Source organism: Fundulus heteroclitus, chromosome 9, assembly GCF_011125445.2.
Source record: "Fundulus heteroclitus isolate FHET01 chromosome 9, MU-UCD_Fhet_4.1, whole genome shotgun sequence".
In the NCBI taxonomy this organism is placed as follows: Eukaryota; Metazoa; Chordata; class Actinopteri; order Cyprinodontiformes; family Fundulidae; genus Fundulus; species Fundulus heteroclitus.
This window is the reverse complement of record NC_046369.1, coordinates 23,751,056-23,757,060: the sequence shown is the minus strand read 5'-3', so window position 1 is coordinate 23,757,060 and position 6,005 is coordinate 23,751,056. Positions and strand designations below refer to the sequence as shown.

At 38.4% G+C, this 6,005-nt stretch overlaps 1 long non-coding RNA gene across 1 annotated transcript; it reads right to left on the bottom strand.

Annotated features, from left to right (window-relative positions):
- Window positions 1–398: 398 nt before the first annotated feature.
- Window positions 399–784, bottom strand: LOC105927824. Its single transcript, XR_004931693.1, has 3 exons — window positions 702–784; window positions 573–606; window positions 399–462 (listed from the first exon to the last, which is right to left on the bottom strand). It is a non-coding gene; the product is annotated as an uncharacterized LOC105927824 (long non-coding RNA).
- Window positions 785–6,005: the final 5,221 nt, after the last annotated feature.

The window sequence follows — 6,005 nt, the reverse complement described above, 5'->3', positions numbered from 1 at the left end:
AAATGATTAACAGCTCCCTTAAATACACTATGTCAAGTTGTGGTCCCTACAAAGATGCAAAAAACATGTGCATTAGTACAAAGAACTAGAAGTAAATAAATTAATTTCAATGATTTCCACAGAATCTGATTAATTCTTAAAAATGGGTAACAAAATTGTAACAACTGCATTCAAGTGTATTTTTTCATTTAATTTGATTGAAGTCTTAAGACATCCACAGCATTTTCTTATTAGAATCCATTAGGTGCAACATGCAACCTTTGTTCATACAACAGTTCTTAACAATGGACAAGTAATGGAAAAACTGGTTTGGTAGTGTTTAAAACAAACAGTTATCCATGATAAATATAAAAATCTGCACACTGTAATAATCTGTTCATATTTTGCTAGGGTGTGAGTGTGTTTCCGCTTGTTGTTTCTCCATTTACATCGCTGGATGGACTTGTTGCATCCTCAGGCTGCCTATGAAGGACAAGTAGACTGACATTAAAGAGATACACAATATGTGTTGCGTTGCTTGAACGCCCTGCAGAATGTGAAAACAGTGGAGATGCTATGAACAACTTCCTTACTTCAACACTGACCTGTCTTGAGCACGTTTCCACCCTGTAAGAAAAAAAATCAGGCAAACACTCATCAGTTGGCCTGCAGGTTTGTACAGCATCTCGCATTTCTTTAAAGCCAAACAGAGAAACACTGACTTTTTCTGTGCTTTATGCAGCAGAAACAGATGCAGAAGAATGAAGACAAGACTCCACACCCAGCTACAGCCATCAGAGCCCGTTTATAGCCTGGGGGAAAGCATTACAGATTTTATTTTCTTCCACTGTAGAGTCAATGTTTCAAATAGCATCCCGATGTATTTCAACTAACACAAAAGGCTTAGACCACATATAATTACTTGTACAAGCAGGTCTCGGCCCGGTCCAGTAGCCATTCGCAGCACAGGTCACTGCCGATGAGCCCATCATGAAGAAACCCCAATGGCATTTGAAGTGGCAGGTTGAGTTGAATATCTGGCCCTCATCGGAGCAGCTGTGGTTTCCATCAGCAGGCTGAGGGAGGGGGGGACACTTCACAGCTGGGGGTGCAAACGGATTGAACACAGGTGCAATTATGTCGTGTTTTACAGTTATGTGTAAAACAGATGCATTTCCAATAAAATAAGAAAAGAAAAGCATACTAATGCAGAGAGTCATGGTAACCGATTCTATGTAGAGGTAAACAGTACGGGAGTTTCTCTTATTTAAAGCATGCACAACGCCATTTTTGACTCAACACATTTACCAGCACAAAAAGGTTGTGGATCACTCCAGGTCCTGTTGGCCTCACAGGTCACATCAGATGAGCCGTTTATGACGAATCCTGTGTGGCATTTAAAGCGACAGGTCGTGCTAAATGTCCAGCCACCTGGTGAGCAGTGAAAGTCTCCATTTCCAGGCTGAGACAGTGGGGGGCATTCCACAGCTGGGGACACGGACGGGTCAAACACAAAGCCATTATGTAATCATCCAAAAATGACCAAAAAAATCAAATATTGTGTTTTTTTAAAAGGACATAGGTGCTTATGCGTGTATATTTTGATAAAGTGTGCTTCAGGAAATAAAGGGAACAGATGTTGGGATCATTGTTCATAAGAAGAGCAGGATGAGTATAAGAACACTGTTAATGACTGTGTGTGGAAAGAAATGACAAACAGGTGAGATGTCTGGACAGTGGTTCATAAAGTAATCTGCTTTAGTCTACTATGTGAACTTTGGTACATTGAACAGGACCTGCTAGAAGAGAACTTTTGCACATTAGCTTTTTCATCCCAAATTATCCTAAACCTTGATGGTTCTGTCCAGGCTCTGTACTGCGGATCTCAAGCGTTTCATTCTTTTAGCTATAGCTCTTTCTCCTCACCTGTTTGGCACTTGTCCCCCTCATAGCCGGGCTCACACAGGCACGTTGTGTTGTTTATGGTCTCCCAGCACCTTCCGTTCACACATGATGTATCATTACACTGAGCTGTCAAGAAAAAAAACTATTCACCATTCAGTATTCCCATTGTCATATCACATATGTTTATTTTACCTTCAACTAACCTAGTTTCTGTTTTAAGAAGCTTTATTAGAATTTATATGCAGAATACATGTTTAATGGACACTGAAACAAGAAGGTAGAAGTGGAAAAAAAAGGGAAAAAAGGTGAAAGAGAAAGAGGAGAGAAAAGGGAGCGAGCGATACAACATCCTCAGTCTGCTTCTTCACCCACAAGAGGGATATAAAAAGAACAGCACAACCAGCCGATACAGATACAAACAAGCAACACCTTGATACATCACTGAAGAATATACAGTATTATTTAATATGGAATGTATAAAGTGACAGCAGAAGATAGCAATAGGGGTTTTCTGTATAGAAGTGAATCTGTAAGTACCTGGATCCAAGCACCTAACCTAGTTTCTAAAAAAAAAAGTATCCGTTTTACTCACCTTTATAGCAAACTGGGGATTTTTCCTTGGCACATGTCTCATCATTCCACTTCCCTCGGTTCGACCTATTGTTCACGTAGAGCTCAACACAAAACTCTGCGACGTGTTTGTTGTTTGGCTCTTTTTCGGCCCATGAATGTTCACCGACCCACGTGCTGTTATTGCCGATCCACCTCCAGGTTTCATTTATGTGATTTTTGGTGATTCCAATCCAGTAATATGGAGTACTGTCTTTGCTGGGCAAAATGGAGACAATGTAGTCGTTCTCTGCCTGCTCCTGGATCACCACCATGTCTGTGAAACGGGCCTGGCACCACTCCCTAGCCTGGGTCCAGTTCATGGTTTGATTGGAGAAGTGATAAGTCCAGCCAAAGGTAGCCTCTGCAAACGACCAAGCTGAAAATAGATTAGGAAGGTGAATTGATTTATGTCTAATGACAACTGATATTTATCCAACTCTTCAATGTGCTTAAATCAAAACTCACCAAGAATGATAAACAGAAACAACTTCATCTTCAGCTAACAGCTTTTATCTGTTTACAGATAAAGGGGAGTAGTTAACGACTAAAAAGGTAATCTGCAAAAATAAAAAGATCTTACTTACCAACAAATGCTGATGCAAAAGTAGCAAAAACTAAAAACAACAACTTGTTTTCCCACTTATTTCAAACAGAAAAGCTCAAACCACAGCACCCTGATATAAGTTGAATATTAGGTGCAGCTTCAGGTTGGCGAAGGAGTTTTATACTTTCCCTTTTAAAGTTTAGCCGACATTATCATAGAATAGCTGGATGTTTACAATACCGACTGAATGGAGGCGCTGAAGGAGTTATTGGACAAGTTAAGCGTGAATTAATGTTTCGGGGAATTCCACTCCTTTCTGATAATGGTGGTTCGAGGGTCAGGTTTTTAGTTTTTATGTGCAATTTACTGAAACCAAAAAAGATGAATAAAGATGATTCAGGCATTTGGTTTCCAACTTATGTAACCCACTTTTAGTTGCTCAGGTTCTTTTAGTTTGATGGGACAGGGATGTTTCATTTCTACACTATTTCACAACATTTGGAGAAACACCTTGATTATTTATGCTAGGTTCAACCTTTTTTTTTTATTTCAGGAAGCAGGAAACATAGCCAACAGAGTCATCATTGAATGAATCTGTTTCAGAACATGTACAATTTTCCATAATGTCCTTTGTTGTCAGACAGAGTTTTTCTTAATTGTTTATTTCATTTAGAAGATTATCTTGAAATTGTGTGCTATGTTTAATTAAACTACAATTTTCCAAAATTCTGTTAAAACTAGAATCACTCCTTTCATAACTTTCCCCTACTTTGTTTACATCACTTATATTTTTAGATTTGGCTGTAGATAACAGGAGCTGGTACCCAGATCATGTTACATATTGGAAATTTCTAATTGTCCACTGGGATGCAGCTATTACAGTAAACAGATGAAAGGGTGTAAGACACCATGTCCTTAAGTTTACGGCATTAATCACCTTTTCCTTGTCGGTGTTTCCCATCCTTTAATGCAGATCCTCACAGTCTTGGCCCAGTTTGATGCCTGGTCCTGCTGATATCCAGCTTTCACGCACACCTTTCGTTGGTTTCTGACCAGAAACCCTCAACTTCCTTCTTAGCAACCCTCTCCACACGTCTTGCAAATACTTATAAAGAGCTTAAAGAGCTAACCATGAATTTGTCGCCTTCAAATTCATGTATTTTTGATTAGTTTATCATTTACTGTTTTAGATATCTAATTATTTATATATATATATATATATATATATATATATATAAATATATATATATATATATATATTAGAGTTATTAGAATAGAAATAGAATATAGAAATAGAATAGAAATAGAACATATATGAATTTCTTCAACTGAATGTTGGCGTTGTTGCAGAACAGAAATTCACAGCTTGAAAAATGTTAAATCATCTATGCAACATTTTATTTTCCACTTCTTTGGACTTTCCCCCTTGAACTGAACTCTGAACATCATCCTCTAGTGAACAAAGATCGGACTCTCAAACAATACACATGAGATCTGTCACCTGTTGTCCAATCTTTTTAAATTATCACTGATTTACCCACCTATAAACAAGTAACATTAAAGCAAAACAAATACAGTTTTTCACTATTGCTCTAACACCAAACCCTATTCTTAAAACCAAATTCTCACTTCCATAAACAGTTTTTTGGAGTCATAGCTGCTTTTGGACAAACCTCAAACACTTTTCAGGTACTTAGACAAAATCTACAAAACTCATCTGCTCTTATTTGCAAAAACCTTGAACACATTCACAGTTACTAAACACATTTCACACCGTGATCCACTTGCTTAGCAAAATTCTAAACACTTGCAGCAAAATGTGAACACAACTCCAACAAAGGGTGATCTTTAACACACAACAACTCAGAATTGAACACACGTGTATCTAATGATGCAGTCAGATCAACTGGGTGGGACAAAAGCCAGGTCTGAAGAGTAGATGGCACATGCGCGAAAAGATACAATGGACCAAAACATACCAAGAGGCAGAGGAGTACAGATGAGAGGTGGTGGACGAGGAGGAAGGAGACAAGGAATAGGCAGAGAAAGACAGAGAGCATCCATCACCATTGTACATCGTGTTCTTGTTACAGTTTTTATAGGTTGCTTTGACGCAGCAGTCAACTGAAAACCCACATTTTTCAAAACAGTTAACGCAGAGACCTAAACAGTGGCACCAATGGTCAAAATGAAACATTTTGTTTGCAAAAGGTTACAACTCTGCCAAAACATTTAAAATATGGACCAAAAGCAAATGTTGCCCTCAAACAACACAACTTGCACACAAATGTTTCAGCCCTTCCAATCATTCGTTACACAAGGGGCAACAAAATACAAAATACCACACTTAGTGTAAATCAGTGCAGCATTGCTGGTTCATTGTAGCCAAAGACTGTACGCAGCTTACATGGCAGTGTCATTTGTAGTCAAATTTGCCTTTTTGCAAAAAATGGATCCAGAAGCAAATATGTTGTCATGCAAATTTTATTGATTCTTCATTCTTTTTTCCAGATAAACAAATGAAATATTCCAAAAAAAATGAAATATTCTAACAGAAAATACTAGAGCTGTTTGTTCCTTCTAGTCCATTCTGTCCTGACGAATAGGCCACATGGCCTCATCTACGTCACATTCAATATTTTTGTTTGCGATGCACCTAGGGAAAAATCTTCTTGCATGCCTGATCCATCCTTGACATGCCTCTGCATCTACATCTTGTGCAGCAGCAGACATTGCATAGAGCAAGGGCATCTGCTCATAGGGGCGGTGATTATATACCTTCCATCTCCATGCACTGAAGAATTCCTCTATAGGAATAGATAGAGATGTATATACCGTATAGCAGCAATACTTGCTCTCCCATTGAAAAACTCTTACAATGGATGCAACCGTGTTTCTATTGAGAAAAGTTTGGACTCTTTGTCCTGCACTTCTAAGTGAAAGGCCATGATTTACCACATGATCA